Source organism: Hemitrygon akajei, chromosome 7 (genome assembly GCF_048418815.1).
Source record: "Hemitrygon akajei chromosome 7, sHemAka1.3, whole genome shotgun sequence".
NCBI classification, from domain to species: domain Eukaryota; kingdom Metazoa; phylum Chordata; class Chondrichthyes; order Myliobatiformes; family Dasyatidae; genus Hemitrygon; species Hemitrygon akajei.
This window is the reverse complement of record NC_133130.1, coordinates 70,894,825-70,908,527: the sequence shown is the minus strand read 5'-3', so window position 1 is coordinate 70,908,527 and position 13,703 is coordinate 70,894,825. Positions and strand designations below refer to the sequence as shown.

Below are 13,703 nucleotides of genomic sequence, written 5' to 3'. Positions count from 1 at the left end.
TATTTGAAGCCAAAGGTATAATTATTTGTGTGGAGTGATTGAGTTCAATGCTGATTGAGAGACAAGAATTGGAGAGTACAGATATTGCTGAATGTTAGAGGAGAGGAGGAGAAAGCAAGAAGGGATTTGAAAACAAAGGACAAAAATCATAAATTGAGGAAGCCAAGGTTGAGTAACAGTCATAGTTGTCTATGGATGAGATTCTGTGTACCCAAGAGCAATTTTGAGGACCAACTGACATTGAGTGTTTTTAAGGTTATAAAGATCATGTGTGGTGATTTTGTTTGATGAAATCTGTGACCATTATAGCTCTGAAGATACATTAGCCTCTTGCTGAGAATATTAGTACAAAATCAATCACTGAACTATTTTTGCTCAAGACTGAACCATTGACTTAAAATTGGTTTGTTTAGTGTCAGTGCACATACTCATTTACTTTTAATTAAAATCAAACACTGATGTTCCAATTTTAATTATTTTGTTAAAGTCTAGCAAAAGTTACACATATCTATGGAAATGCTGTAGCTGTATGTTCATGTTTTTGTAATCTCTCGCTTTGGCTGAAAGTAAGCAAACATCTGCATGGAGGCCAGAGTTTACACTGCAGCTTATTGAAGCTGTGTTTGCTTTTGTTGAGAGGCTCAAGTTCAGCCAGCTTGCATTAAATCCAAAATATGAAAAAAGTTGAGAACTGAGCATTTGATTTCGTATGCTCTTGCATTGTTTTATTGTTTGTTATTTTATATTTTTAATTGTTACTTGTGTCACTGGGGAAAAAGTGCCAATGTGAATCATAGAATATGACCTTTGGTAAAGTCAAATACAAAGATATTAATGTGCTATTTTTAGCTGCTGAAGCCTTGCCCTTCAAATCAGTGACAGGGAAATTCAAAGCCTAACTTAATTTCTGTCAACATCTTTAACTTTTCCACATCAACCCTAATGCATCTGCTTTGATACCAGTGGAAAAATCAAGTGTGGTGCAATGTTAATTCTTTCCAGTCATGAGCCTGGGTGGGAGTTCATGCATGGTTGAAGAATCCTTTCATGTTGCTTGCTCATGGTAGAGCCCCCAGAATAAACAGGGGGCCAAGTGGGAGCCTCTGAGACATTGCCTTCAACAGAGGGCACCAGCAGGAATCTATGCATTTTTGGTTAATACTTAGCAAGATAACTAATGCTCTTCTGTTATTAGCTTTAGCTCAACTTGTCAAAGTAAATGGCAAGAAATTAATTAGGTTTCTCAAAAAAAATAAGGGTGGAAAAGTTACTTTATTTAGGTGCATAAAGTTGAGTTGGGAGCACTTCTCAGAGCTTCATCACAGCAGTAGATTCCCAGAGGAGACAGGAAAATGCTTAGTGGTGTTCTCTTCATCTTCGTGGAAGAAAATGAAACATTCTCACAAACCTGTGGGGAAATGAAGGTGCAAGTTCAGTCAAAGTAGAGAAGGAGAATAGAGGATGCTACTGAGAATCTTGAGTTTGGGTGAGTCTGCGAGAAGGAGCGCGCCTCTTCCTATACAGTGTACCTGTGTAGTCCATAAATATCTATGTCAGTGGCTGCAAATACAGGTTTGGTCACATGCTGTCCCAGAATCCACAGAGATGTTGTGGAGACAAAAGTAGGAATTGTCAAAGGGTACAGGACCAACCAGCATTTTGCATGGAACTGTATCAGTTGTGTGATGTATGGAACTACTTATTTTAGAACAATGACTACCCCCCCAACACTGTATATTGATCTATTGTTTGTGCATGTACATTGTTCTCTCCGTCTCTCTTGCTGCAATGCAAATACATCAGTTAAAGTCATCTCCCACTTGCGTGCTTTTATTTAACTGATCCGTTTAACTGATACTGTTGCATAGACACAACAAATTGGCAACAAATAAGGACCTGAATGTCAGAAAAAATTCATGAACTGCACCAACAATCACAGGACAAAACAGTGAGAGTTAAACAGTGCAAGATAGCTGTCATGGACGCTAACAAAGGAATGCGTAACAGTGAAAGATGCACTGAAGTTAAAGTAAATACATGGTGTTGGCTTCAGTCAGGAAAGTTGACGAATTTGATAGCTCAGATGAAGTCTGGGAGTCATATTTTGAGAGGTGAAGAACTATATTGTAACATGAACAGCATAGAGGAGCAAAAGAAAGCCCCTACACTTCTTAGCTTAATGGGTCCAAGCACATACAGTCTCTTGTGCATCTTAGTAACGACTGCAAAGCCAGCAAGCAAGACCTTTGATGAAATTGTTACAATTTTACAAAGTTACTTGAGCCCAAAACCGCTGGTAATAGCTGAGAAATTTAGATTTTACAAACGAACCAGTCAAAAGATGAATACATAGCAGAACTGCACAAACTTTCCCATTACTGTGAATTTCGAGATGGACTTTTTGATGAATTAAGGGACAGGCTAATATGTTGCATGCATAGTCAAAGCACTCAAAAGAGGCTACTGGCAGAAAGAGACCTAACCTTAGAATAGGGTTTGACCATTGTAATATCATTAGAGACTGTAGCAAAGGATGCAGCAGAACTACAGAAAAGGAGGTTAGCATGTGAAATGCACAAAATGTCCCTGGATAGTGCAAAAAGCCAGAAATGTTATCAATGTGGTAGATCTTCCAAATGATACAAATGACTTTTGGTTCAAAGAGAAAGTTTGCAGGAAGTGTCACAGACAAGGTCACATAGAGTGGGCAAGGCAGACAAAAAGCACAACTGAATGAAAAGTCTCAAAACTGAGCAAATGCATAAAGTTACCAAATACAAAAACAGAATCAGACAACATGGAATACGATGAAGGTGAACTGTTGTGCTGAGAATTGCAAAATATAACTGAACCAGATCATAATAGATGTGTCCAGTGTAAAATTGAAGATGGAGTTGAATACAGGGTAGGCATTGTCCATAATTTCAGATGCTGACGATAACAAACCATTAGAGAAGACCTTAATAATGCTAAAGACTTTCACAGTACAAATATGCCAACTAAAGGCAAACTAAAGGTGAATGTGATATATGGAGGCCAAACAGAACAGCTGGAAATTTATGTATTGAGAAGTGGAGGGCCAGCACCTTTTGGACGTGAATGGTTGACAAAAGTCCAATTATACTGTCACTCAGTCCAAGTTCCCAATGTGGCATCAACAGGCAACTGCACCCCAAATGGTAGCACTAACCAGGGGCTGTCACACTTGCTTAATGCTAATCAGAAGGTGTTTGAGAAGGGAATAGATAACCAGATCAAAGACTTGGCCAAAGGCTGTTTGGGATGCCAGAAAGTTCAAAATGCACCCCCACGGGCACTGTCATACCATGGGAGTGGCCATCTTCACCATGGCAAAGAGTACATATTGACTCTGCTGGGCCATTCCTGGACTCCATGTTTCTGATTGCTGTGGATGCTCATTCAAAGTGGCCAGAGGTTATACCAATGAAGGCAACCACCTCAGCAAAGACCCTCTCCACTCTGAGGACCATCTTCACCAGAAGTGGCTTGCCAAAGAAAGTTGTGAGTGACAACGGACCACAATAACATCAGAATTCCGACATGAAGAAATATAGCGTCAGATATTGTAAGTCAGCTTCTCACCACCCAGCAATGGATGGGTTAGCTGAAAGGTTATCCAAACCTTCAAGAAATTCATTAAGGCAATGGGCAATGAGGGATTTCTCTACAGGACAAGGCGAACAATTTCCTTATTGTGTATCAGAACTCTGTTCATGCAATGACAAATCAAACACTTGCAAAGCTGTCAATGAACAGGAATCTGAGATCTCGCATAGACTTCCTGAGAACAGATCCACTGAGGGAAATGCAGAATTATCAGTTCAGCTAGTTGTCAGGTGAAGCAGCAAGGAGCTTCAAGATTAGACAGTCCTAGTGAGTGATTACCGAGAAGACAAGTGGACACCCAGTAGGATAGCTACAAGAACTGGATCATTGATGTACACAGTGGATGTTGTAGATCAGACATTGAGAGGCCATGTGGACCAGATACTGGATGCTCAGCCAAAGAAAACGCCCGAGCTGACTGCATCCAACAAGACAGACACATTACAGTCACTGGACTTGTCTCTCAGTGATGATGTCACTGACTGCAACGTGACCGCACCAACTGAGAATGTTGTCTTAGACAAGACATCTACCAAATCTGCTGCCACCCCACAGGTCCAGAGGCGCAATGAGGATGTTATTGTTGACAAGGCTGCTGTCAAACCTGATACCACTCCACAGGTCCAGAGGCGCGATGAGAACGTTATCTTTGACAAGACACCTTTTGAAACCTGATGCCCCTCCACAGGTCCAGAATCACTATCCTGAAAGAAACAGAGCACCAGCCAAAAGACTAAATCTTTAGAACTGTGAAGTTGGTTATGGACTGTTTTTATCAAAGCATGTTTATTTGGAATATTGGTTTATGAAAGGGAAATTGAATGCGTACATATGCAGTTTTATGGTGCATTCATTGAAAGTAGACGAAGTGTAATGTATGGATCTATTTCTTTTAGAGCAATGCCCCCCCTCCCCCCCAGCACTGCCTATTGATCTGTTGTCTGTGCATGGGTATTATTTCCCCTCTGACCCCCCTTCACACCTCTCCTCTGCCCTCTTCCTCTCCCCCCCCCCCCCCCCCCGTGGAGCAAGCCCCTACAAAGACCTGTGAGAACAGCTGAGAGGGGTCTTCCTACCATCCATCAGGTACAGTTATCAGGAGCGCTGCGTACACTGGTCCCTTAGTGTTATTGAGGACCCCCCATCCGTCCAGCGTCCACTTTGATATTCTACCATCAGACATTATCCAATGCATAAAGACAAGAACAGTCGGGATGAGAAACAGCTTCTTCCCTCAGGCCATTAGACTTCTGAACTCACTGTTGCATTGCATTTGAAGTGTCACTGGATGAAATTTATATTGTACCTTATACTATTTAATTTATGCACTTTAGGCGTAATTCATTTGTAGATTTAATTCTTTCCTAAGTTATTAGGGTCTGGAGAAATGTCTCATTTGATGGTATACATGTACCGGTATATATTTAAATGACAGTAGACTTGACAGAAATGTGCCCTTCCTCCCATCTAGTCCAGATGGAGCAGTGTGCATTCTTCTCTATTAATCCCATCTTCCAGCACTTAATCCATAGCCTTCTATGCCTAATCAAATTCAATTGGTTATCTAGACACTTCTTAGAAGCTGTCACTGACCCAACTCCAACTACTCAAGAAGTGCATTCTAGGTACTTGCCACTCTCTGGGTGAAGATCATCCCTCCCATATTGCCTCTATCTCTCTTTCCCCCTCCCCCCTAAAATCTTTGTCCTTAAGTTTTTTCTACCTTTGATATGGGAAACATTTCAATTATGTCTCCTAACCTGCACTCCAGGGTGAATAGACATAGCTTCTCAGAAACAAAAGAAAATCTCATCAATCTTAAGGGTCTGCTGAAAACAAAAGTTTAGCTCAGTCTATTTTATCACTTTAGGAGAGAGATTGGCTTACAGGCTTAACTCCTTATCCAATTAACATTCAACTTCAGCATTCAAAACAGGATTCAAATGCAGTGATTGCAAGCGACACACACGCACACACACAAAATGCTGGAGGAACTCAGCAGGCCAGGCGACATCTATGGAAAGGAGCATCAACATTTCAGACCAAGGCCCTTCATCAGGACTGCAGAAAAACAGATGAGGAGTCAGAGTAAGAAAATGTGGGAGGGAAGGAAGAAACACAAGTTGATAGGTGACACCAGGTGGAGGGGAAGGGGTGAAGTAAAGAGCTGTGAGATTGATTGGTGAAAGAGATACATGGCTGGAGAAGGGGGAACATGATGGGAAAAGACAGAAGGCTGTGGAAGAAAGAAAGGGGGAGAAGCACCAAAGGGAGGGAAGTGAGAGGGAAATGGGAAAGAGGAATGGTGAAAGTGATGTTGGGGCATTACCGGAAGTTTGAGAAATCAGTGTTCATGCCATCAGGTTAGAGGCTACACAGACGGAATATAAGGTGTTCCTCCTCCAACCTGAGTGTGGCCTTGTCATGACAGTAGAAGAGACCATGGACTGACATATCAAAATGGGAAGTGGAATTAAAATGGGTGGCCACTGGGAGTTCCGGCTTTTTCTTGTGGATGAAGCGTAGGCGCTCAGTGAAGGGGTCTCCTAATCTGCATCAGGAGGCCGCACCAGGAGGACTGGATGCAGTAGATGACCCCTACGGACTTGCAGGTGAAATGTCGTGTCACTTGGAAGAACTGTTTGGGGCCCTGAATGGTAGTGAGGGACAAGCTGTAGGGGCAGGTGTAGCACTTGTTCCGCTTGCAAGGATAAGTGCCTGGAAGGAGCTCATTGGGGAGGGACAAATGGACACGGGAGTTGTATAGGAAGCAATCCCTGCGGAATGCAGATAGTGGGAGGAGGGGAAGGAAGATGAGCTTGGTGGTGGGATCCTGCTGGGGGTGACTGAAATTACTGACAATTATATGCTAGACATGGAGACTGGTGGGGTGGTAGGTGAGGACAAGAGGAATCCTATCCCTGGTGGGGTGGCAAGAGTATGAGGTGAGGGTAGACATGAGCAAAATGGAAGAGATGCAGTTGAGGGCAACATTGATAGTGGAGGACGGGAAACCTCTTTCTTTGAAGAAGGAGGATATCTTGGTTTAAAAATGAAAGAGTCATCCTGAGACCCAGCTTCTGTAGTTTTTCCCATAACTGAACTGCTCCAACATGGGCAACAAAGCATTTCTTTCTGTTATCACTTCCATTCTTAAGTCTGCCTACATTAATTTCTTTTATGAGCATGAGTGATTGCAATCAGTTAGACTAGGTCATCTTTGAAGCTTGGTAAATTGTGCTTGGCAGATTCTTTTTCTGCAATTTTGTAGTTTAGGTAATTGCTTCCATTAACTGCTCCTCTACTTAACTTTTGCAAATATCAAGCTTGGCTTTGGTATATCTGAATTATTTGAAAAATTTTGCCAGTTAAGTATTGTCAGTAATATCTCAGGCAGTGATGAAATTTTTTAGTAGCATCTAGGTCCGGTACAAAGATCATGAAAATTAAACTGTAGATGCTAAAAGTCTGAATTGTTTCTTTATATGAAGATGCTGCCTGACCTGCCGAATGTTTTAAGTATTTTCACTTTTTATTTAAGTTCAAAGATCAGTCTGATTGGGCAAAGGACCATCTTGAGCAAGAAATCTGAGTTGTAAAATGAAGTGAGTAGTAAGCACGAGTTGTTGATTTGGGATCGATCTGAAATGTTTTAATTGATGAGGTCATTAAAACTTTTAACTGTTTACTTGATGTGTTGCATGGTGCAACCCATCATTGTAATGTATTGATCTACTTGCATTTTAACTGGCTATGTAAATTCCTGCACATTTTTGAATGATCTGGGAGGGAACAGGTTCGACCTGCAATAGTGTCAAGTCGAGTTCATGTAAATAAGCTGTGAACACATCATGATCAAGAGGAGGAATGACAAAATAAGTCCGTCCTTCTTGTGCCAAAGTCAGCTACTGAACTTGGTGATAAAGTCCAAAGTGAGCAGAAGTGATAGTGATAAATGTCTCTGTGACTGGCAATAATTTTTTTTACAAAAATTTGTTTCTTATAAAAGAATGAATTGAATCTTTCCTACTTCTACCTGAACTATAATAGAGAAAAAAAATTCAAATTCTGCATTAAGACAATATCAGAATGCTACTGATGGCCTTGTGTCACTTCAGCAGTTTAGCACTGAACATTTTAATATATGTTACTGTCTTTCCACTTGTATAGTTGTGTCATGTTGGTACTTGTACTCTGATCAGCTCATGAAATGTAAGTATTTTCAATTATGTTTTCATTATGTCAGAGTGCATGGAGCTGAATTTCTTCCAATTCAAAGTGAGTTACTTTTATTCAGAGATATGCCATGATTGCAGTTCTATTCTTGTCAGCATTTTCAATCTCAGATCAATTATATTCATGTGTAAGTTAAAAATAATGAAAGGTTAACTCATTTAGCACATTGTGGTGCTGAACTGTGACTCAAAATTAGGAATAACAGTAATGACTCATATACAATAAAATTTCTTCAATCTGTATATCTCAGAATTTCCATTCAGCCTATAATTTATGGTGATTTTCCTGTTTTATGTTCAGTCTCAAGCTGCAGTATGAGCCATGACATGCACAATTTGATAATTATGCAGTCTCTACCAAAGATTAGAAGGAGTGATTCTATAAAATATTTTTCCATTTTCTATTTTGTATAAGTGAAGGCCAGATGAAAGTTGGTGCACTACCTGCTATTTTGTGGTTTTATTCAAATTAAATGAGTGCTGTTACAGATACATAAATAAAACCTGTGTGAAGCATTGTCTCGACTTAGTACTCCTTATGTCTTGGACTAGAATTTAAAATGGTTGAATTATAGACATTTATAGCGCAAGCAATGGCTATTCTGTTTGCTATGTTGTTCTGTCAAAAATAGAATTCAAGTCCAGTTTGTCGTTCTAGGTCCATAGCTAGCTCAGTTATGTCTCTGAGTGTTTGTTCAATGTGATAAGGATTGTTATTTCTGCCACCCTTTCAAGAAGTGAGTTGCAGAGGGGAATTAAGTAAAAATCTGATCTGTGCAGAAATCCATGAATAATCACAACAAAATTTGTATCCATATATAATATTTTCACCCCTGTGTGTGGCATTCTTTAGGATTGTTAAAAGCATTTCTTAAAAATGCATTATTTGAGTTGCCTGTTGCAAATGTTTTGCATACGTAAATGTTTGAATCGAAATAATTACAAGTAATGGGAAAATCAGCCTGCAATCCTAAATTGATGTGTGTGCACATTTATGTCACCGTGTAATGAATACTCTATCAGATTATCTGAGAAACACGTGTACAAATGTAATAGACTTTTGGAGATGTTATTTAAGTCACCATGTGTTCTGCTTCAGTACCATCTGAAGCAATCAAGTTTGTGCAGTGCCATTTGCAAATATTTATAGGCCTTTCATGGCTGTGGAATTGATTTGAAAGATGTCAGCCATTTTTTTAAAGCTCTATTTTGAACAGTTACCCTGAAAAATCAAAAAAAAAAGTAATTGTTTAAAAGATTATTGTTAACTAGATAAATCACCATTGTTTCGATACAAGAAAATTCTTGATGAGAAAGTTGATTTAGCCTTTCTCTGTTCATTCATGCATTAAGAGCTGAAAGAGTCTGTACTGTAGCTTATGCCTTCTTCGTTTATAATCTTTGTTTTATTACAGTAGACTAATTGAAGGTAGTATTTGAGTCATTAAGGCTTCTCTTATCGATAAAAGCATTTTTTCCCCATATCAGGCTCTCTCAAGGCTTGTGTGAGGCACTGCTTCCAGACTTAAAATCTTCCTTATATCTCTGACCAGAATTCAACAGTTCAGTCTTAGAAATTTATAGTACAAGTGTTGGGCATTCAATCTGCTGCTGTCACAAAATGGATTTCAAGTCCAGTTTCTAGTCCGAAGTCCTTAGCTCTGCCAGTTATGTCTTTAATTGTTCATTTGGGTATTTGCCCAATGCGTTAAGGATTGTTGTTTCTACCAGCCTTTCAGGAGGTAAGTTTCAAAGGGAAATTGAGCAAAACTTATTGGAATATTCCTACCAATTAATGTAAAACTTCCCCCATCCCATTTCGTTGCCTATTTGCTTTGGGAACCAGACCTTGCCATGTACCTATGCCTGTTAGAATTTTGTATAGCTAAGTTAACCTTCCACACCCCGCCCCCCCAACCTGCCTTCTTTGTTTCAGTGCAAGTTGAACCACTCTTTCATAACTGTTGCTGTGCTGACAGAGTTGATGGTCATTCTGCTGTACATCCTCTCCAATGCTTTTACGTCCTCCTTGTGTTGACATGCTGGAACTGTTTGCAGTACAGTACCATTGGCCAGCTGTGTCATTAGTAACTGAGACTAACATCTTGTACAGTTCAGGTATGATCTCTCTGCTCTTGCTTTCTGTTGCTCAGTAAAGGTGAGCATCCTTTTATACCGTGACTGTCTCATGAACTTGTCTGCTGTTCAGGGACTGGAAGATCCCTCTACTATATAAAACATGGAACAGCAAGCTCAGCAACTAGCATTTTGACACACAGTGTATGCACTAAGCACGATACCAGATTAAACTAATTCTTTTCTGCCTGAACATAATGAATATCCCTTTGTTCCTTGCATTTTCTTATGTCTAACAGTCTCTTAAACAACACAACCATATCTGCAACCACCAGTCTGTTCTAGACACTTGTAACTGCTTTTACAAAATACTTGCCCCGCACATCTTCATTAAACCTTTCCCCTCTCACTTTAATGTATGTGCTCTAATACTTGACATTTTTACGCTAGGAAAAATATTCCAACTGTCTGCCCTGTCTATGCTGTCAGGTCTCCACTTTGTCTCTGATCATGCAGAGAAAAGAGCCCAAGTTTGTCTAACTTCTCCCGATAGCTCACACCCACTAATCCAGACAACATTCCAATAAACCTCTTTTGAACCCTGCCCCAAAATGTTCACATCCTTTCTAAAATGAAACCAGAATTGCACATGTTACTCTAAGGGGTGGCCAAACAAATGTTTTATTTTGCTGCAACATGACTTCCTTACTCTTGTATTCAATGATCTATGCCGCCTTTACCGCTCTGTCTACTTGTTTGGCCGCTTTCAGTGAGCAATGGGCTTAGGCCCCAAGACCCCTCTGTGGATTGATCAGTCTTGTTCATGGTCCTGTCATAAATTGTATGTTTTCCCTTACATTAGTCCTCACAAAGTGATACACCTCATATTTGCTGAGATTAAACTCCATCTGCCATTTCTCTGCCCTTATTTGTAAATGATCTATATTCTGTATACCTTTTGTCAGTCTGTTATACTGTTCACAGCTCCAATCATAGTGCTTCTACATTTTGTAATATTCCATAATATATTACTTATTCATAATTTAATATTTATTTCCACACTCGTTTGCCCTTTCCTTAAAGTTCCAATTCTGGGTTATTGCCTTGAAAATTTATTTTACTTCTCATTCTGCAGGTACTCCAGACATGTAAAATATCTTCAACATTTTTATAATGTTAAAAAATAATTTTGAAAGAGAGTGAGATACTTTATAACTGTTGATCTTTATTAAGCCAATTTGACATGCAAAACTACATGAGAAATATTGGGCAGGAAAAGATTAATGAGACCATCAAGCTAACACCAGAATAGGTGTTTTCTGGCGCCATCACACACTATAGTAGAAAGACTCAGAAAAAGCAGAAGGTGACCAGAGAACAAATAGAGCACTAGAGCATGAATCAGATTCAGGTTTATTATCACAGACAAATATCGTGAAATTTGTTGCTTTGGGGCAGCAGTACTGTGCGGTACATACAAATAGCTATAGGTTACAATAAGATTATACTATGTTATATGAAAAATTAACTAGCCTGTAAAAAAAAGAGCAAAATAGAAGGTAAGCTTACTTATTTGAGTACAAAAAAGATTAGCATTGCCAATAGTAACACACAGCAGTAAAGGGGAAGGCTAAGAGTTTACTTTCATTCTAAACACACTTGACAAGAAGGAAGGGACCAAGGAATCTGAAACACGGGCAAGTGGTTTAGAAGCCCAGTGAATGACACCTGGTTACAGTAATCAGCAGTAGTCAGAAAGCATCAGTCTAAGTAGCTGCACCTGTCCATTCATCTCATTCCTTTCTTTCACCACAGTCCGGTGCTGATCCATTGGGATTTCTGAATAGTCCAGATGGCAGATTATTCTAATTTTAAAATATTGTCTGGAATATTTTGGCTGTTCTCCAAAATGTGCTGAAAATGTATTTTCCCAACACTCAAGGAAGTTTGCAATCTTTACAATATTCACTCTTTTGTTTGTCCAAATAAACTGGTATAGAGTGGCAAATCGTAAACCTGAGAAATTCTGCAGATGCTGGAAATCTAAATCAGCACACACAAAATGCTGGAGAACCTCAGCAGGTCAGGCATCGCTTATGGGAATGAATAAACGGTCAACATTTTGTGCTGAGACCCTTCAGTACTGAAATGGAAGGGGAATGATGCCAGCTTAAAAAGGTGGCGGGAGGGGAAAGAGGCTAGCTAGTAGGTGATAGGTGAAGCCAAATGGGTGGGAAAGGTAATGGGCTGGAGAGAGGGGAATCTGATTGGAGAAGAGAGTGGACCATTGAGGAAAGGGAAGGAGGAAGAGACCCAGGCAGAGGTGATAGGCGGGTGAGAAGACTTAAGAGGCCAGAATGGGGTATAGAAGAAGAGGGGAGGGGCAGGGAAAAGTATTTTACCGTAAGGAGATATCAATATTCATGCCATCATTTGGAGACTACCTAGACGTAATGTAAGGTGTTACTCCTCCACCATGAGGGTGGCCTCATTCTGGCAAAAGAGGAGGCCATGGAATGGGAATCAGAATTAACATGTTCAGCCACTGGGAGGTACCACTTTCGGTGGGTGGAACAGAGGTGCTCGATGAAGCAGTCCCCTAATTTATGGCGGGTGTCACTGATGTAGAGGAAGCCACATGAGAAGTACTGGATACAATCAATGGCCACAGCAATATCGCAGGTGAAGTGTTGCCTCACCTGGAAGGACTGTTTGAGGCCTTGACCGGAGGTGAGGGAGGAGGTGAATGGGCAGGTGTAGAACTTTGACTGCTTGCAAGGATGTGCCAGGCGGGAATGTTCCCTGCAGAAAGCAGAGAGCGGTAGATGAAGATATGTTTGGCAGTAGGATCCCTTTGGAGATGATGGAAGTTGCAATGAATGATGTGTTGGATGCAAAGTCTCATGGGGTGGCAAGTATGGGCGCGAACTCTATCACTGTTAAGATGGCGGGAAGATAGGGTGTAGAGAGTGGAATTAATTTGCAAATCTTTTGCACATTGCTCTAATGTGAAAATTAAAATAAATTATTCTTATGATTTTATTGGTTTCTTGTTTTGATTTTATGCTATCTTTAATTTGTCAGGTGTGGATAAATCACTTTTGTCCACACCTGACAAGTGTGATAGGTGTGATTTATTTTTGTGTCTCAAGGATTTTTTTTGTCTGTCTGTATTTTCCCAATCACCCTTTGCCAATTTCCCCCTTTTTAGCTTCATGGTTTCTTTTAAGATTCTGATTTTGGATTGAACAGCAACACTTTTAAATTAAATGCAAAATTCCCTCATGTTGTAGTCATTTTTCCTTAACAGTTCCTTTAAATTGTATCATTAGTTACCACCTTTGCATTTTGGGAAAGAAGATTGAAAATACCATTTTCTCTAGTTGGTCTTCAATATATTTCTGCTGAAAAAATATCATATACATTCCATGTATTTGCCTACTACCTCATTACTGCTCTCCACTGTGTATGTAGATTAAAAGCCCCTGAATACTCTGTTCTTGCTTATTTCTTAGCTTGATCCAAATTGAACCAAGATTATTCCTTACCACTGCACTAATCTTATCCTTCAGTTTCCTTATTGCTCATCCTTCCTAAATGTCAAATATTCTTGAACATTTAAGTTGTGTCATCATAAAAATTCTATCTCCTTGCTGGAATTAAGGAGATATTTCCATTCTCATTGTCTTCTGGGCATTATTAAAGAAAAATTGATCAACATAGATAATAATTCTGTTCATTACAAATCTACATTTATTAACATAC

At 39.8% G+C, this 13,703-nt stretch overlaps 1 protein-coding gene across 4 annotated transcripts in view; it reads left to right on the top strand.

Moving 5' to 3' along the window:
• The window catches only part of LOC140730544 (utrophin-like), a 460,763-nt gene that overhangs the window by 290,034 nt on the left and 157,026 nt on the right, over positions 1 to 13,703 (top strand). The window lies entirely within an intron of this gene.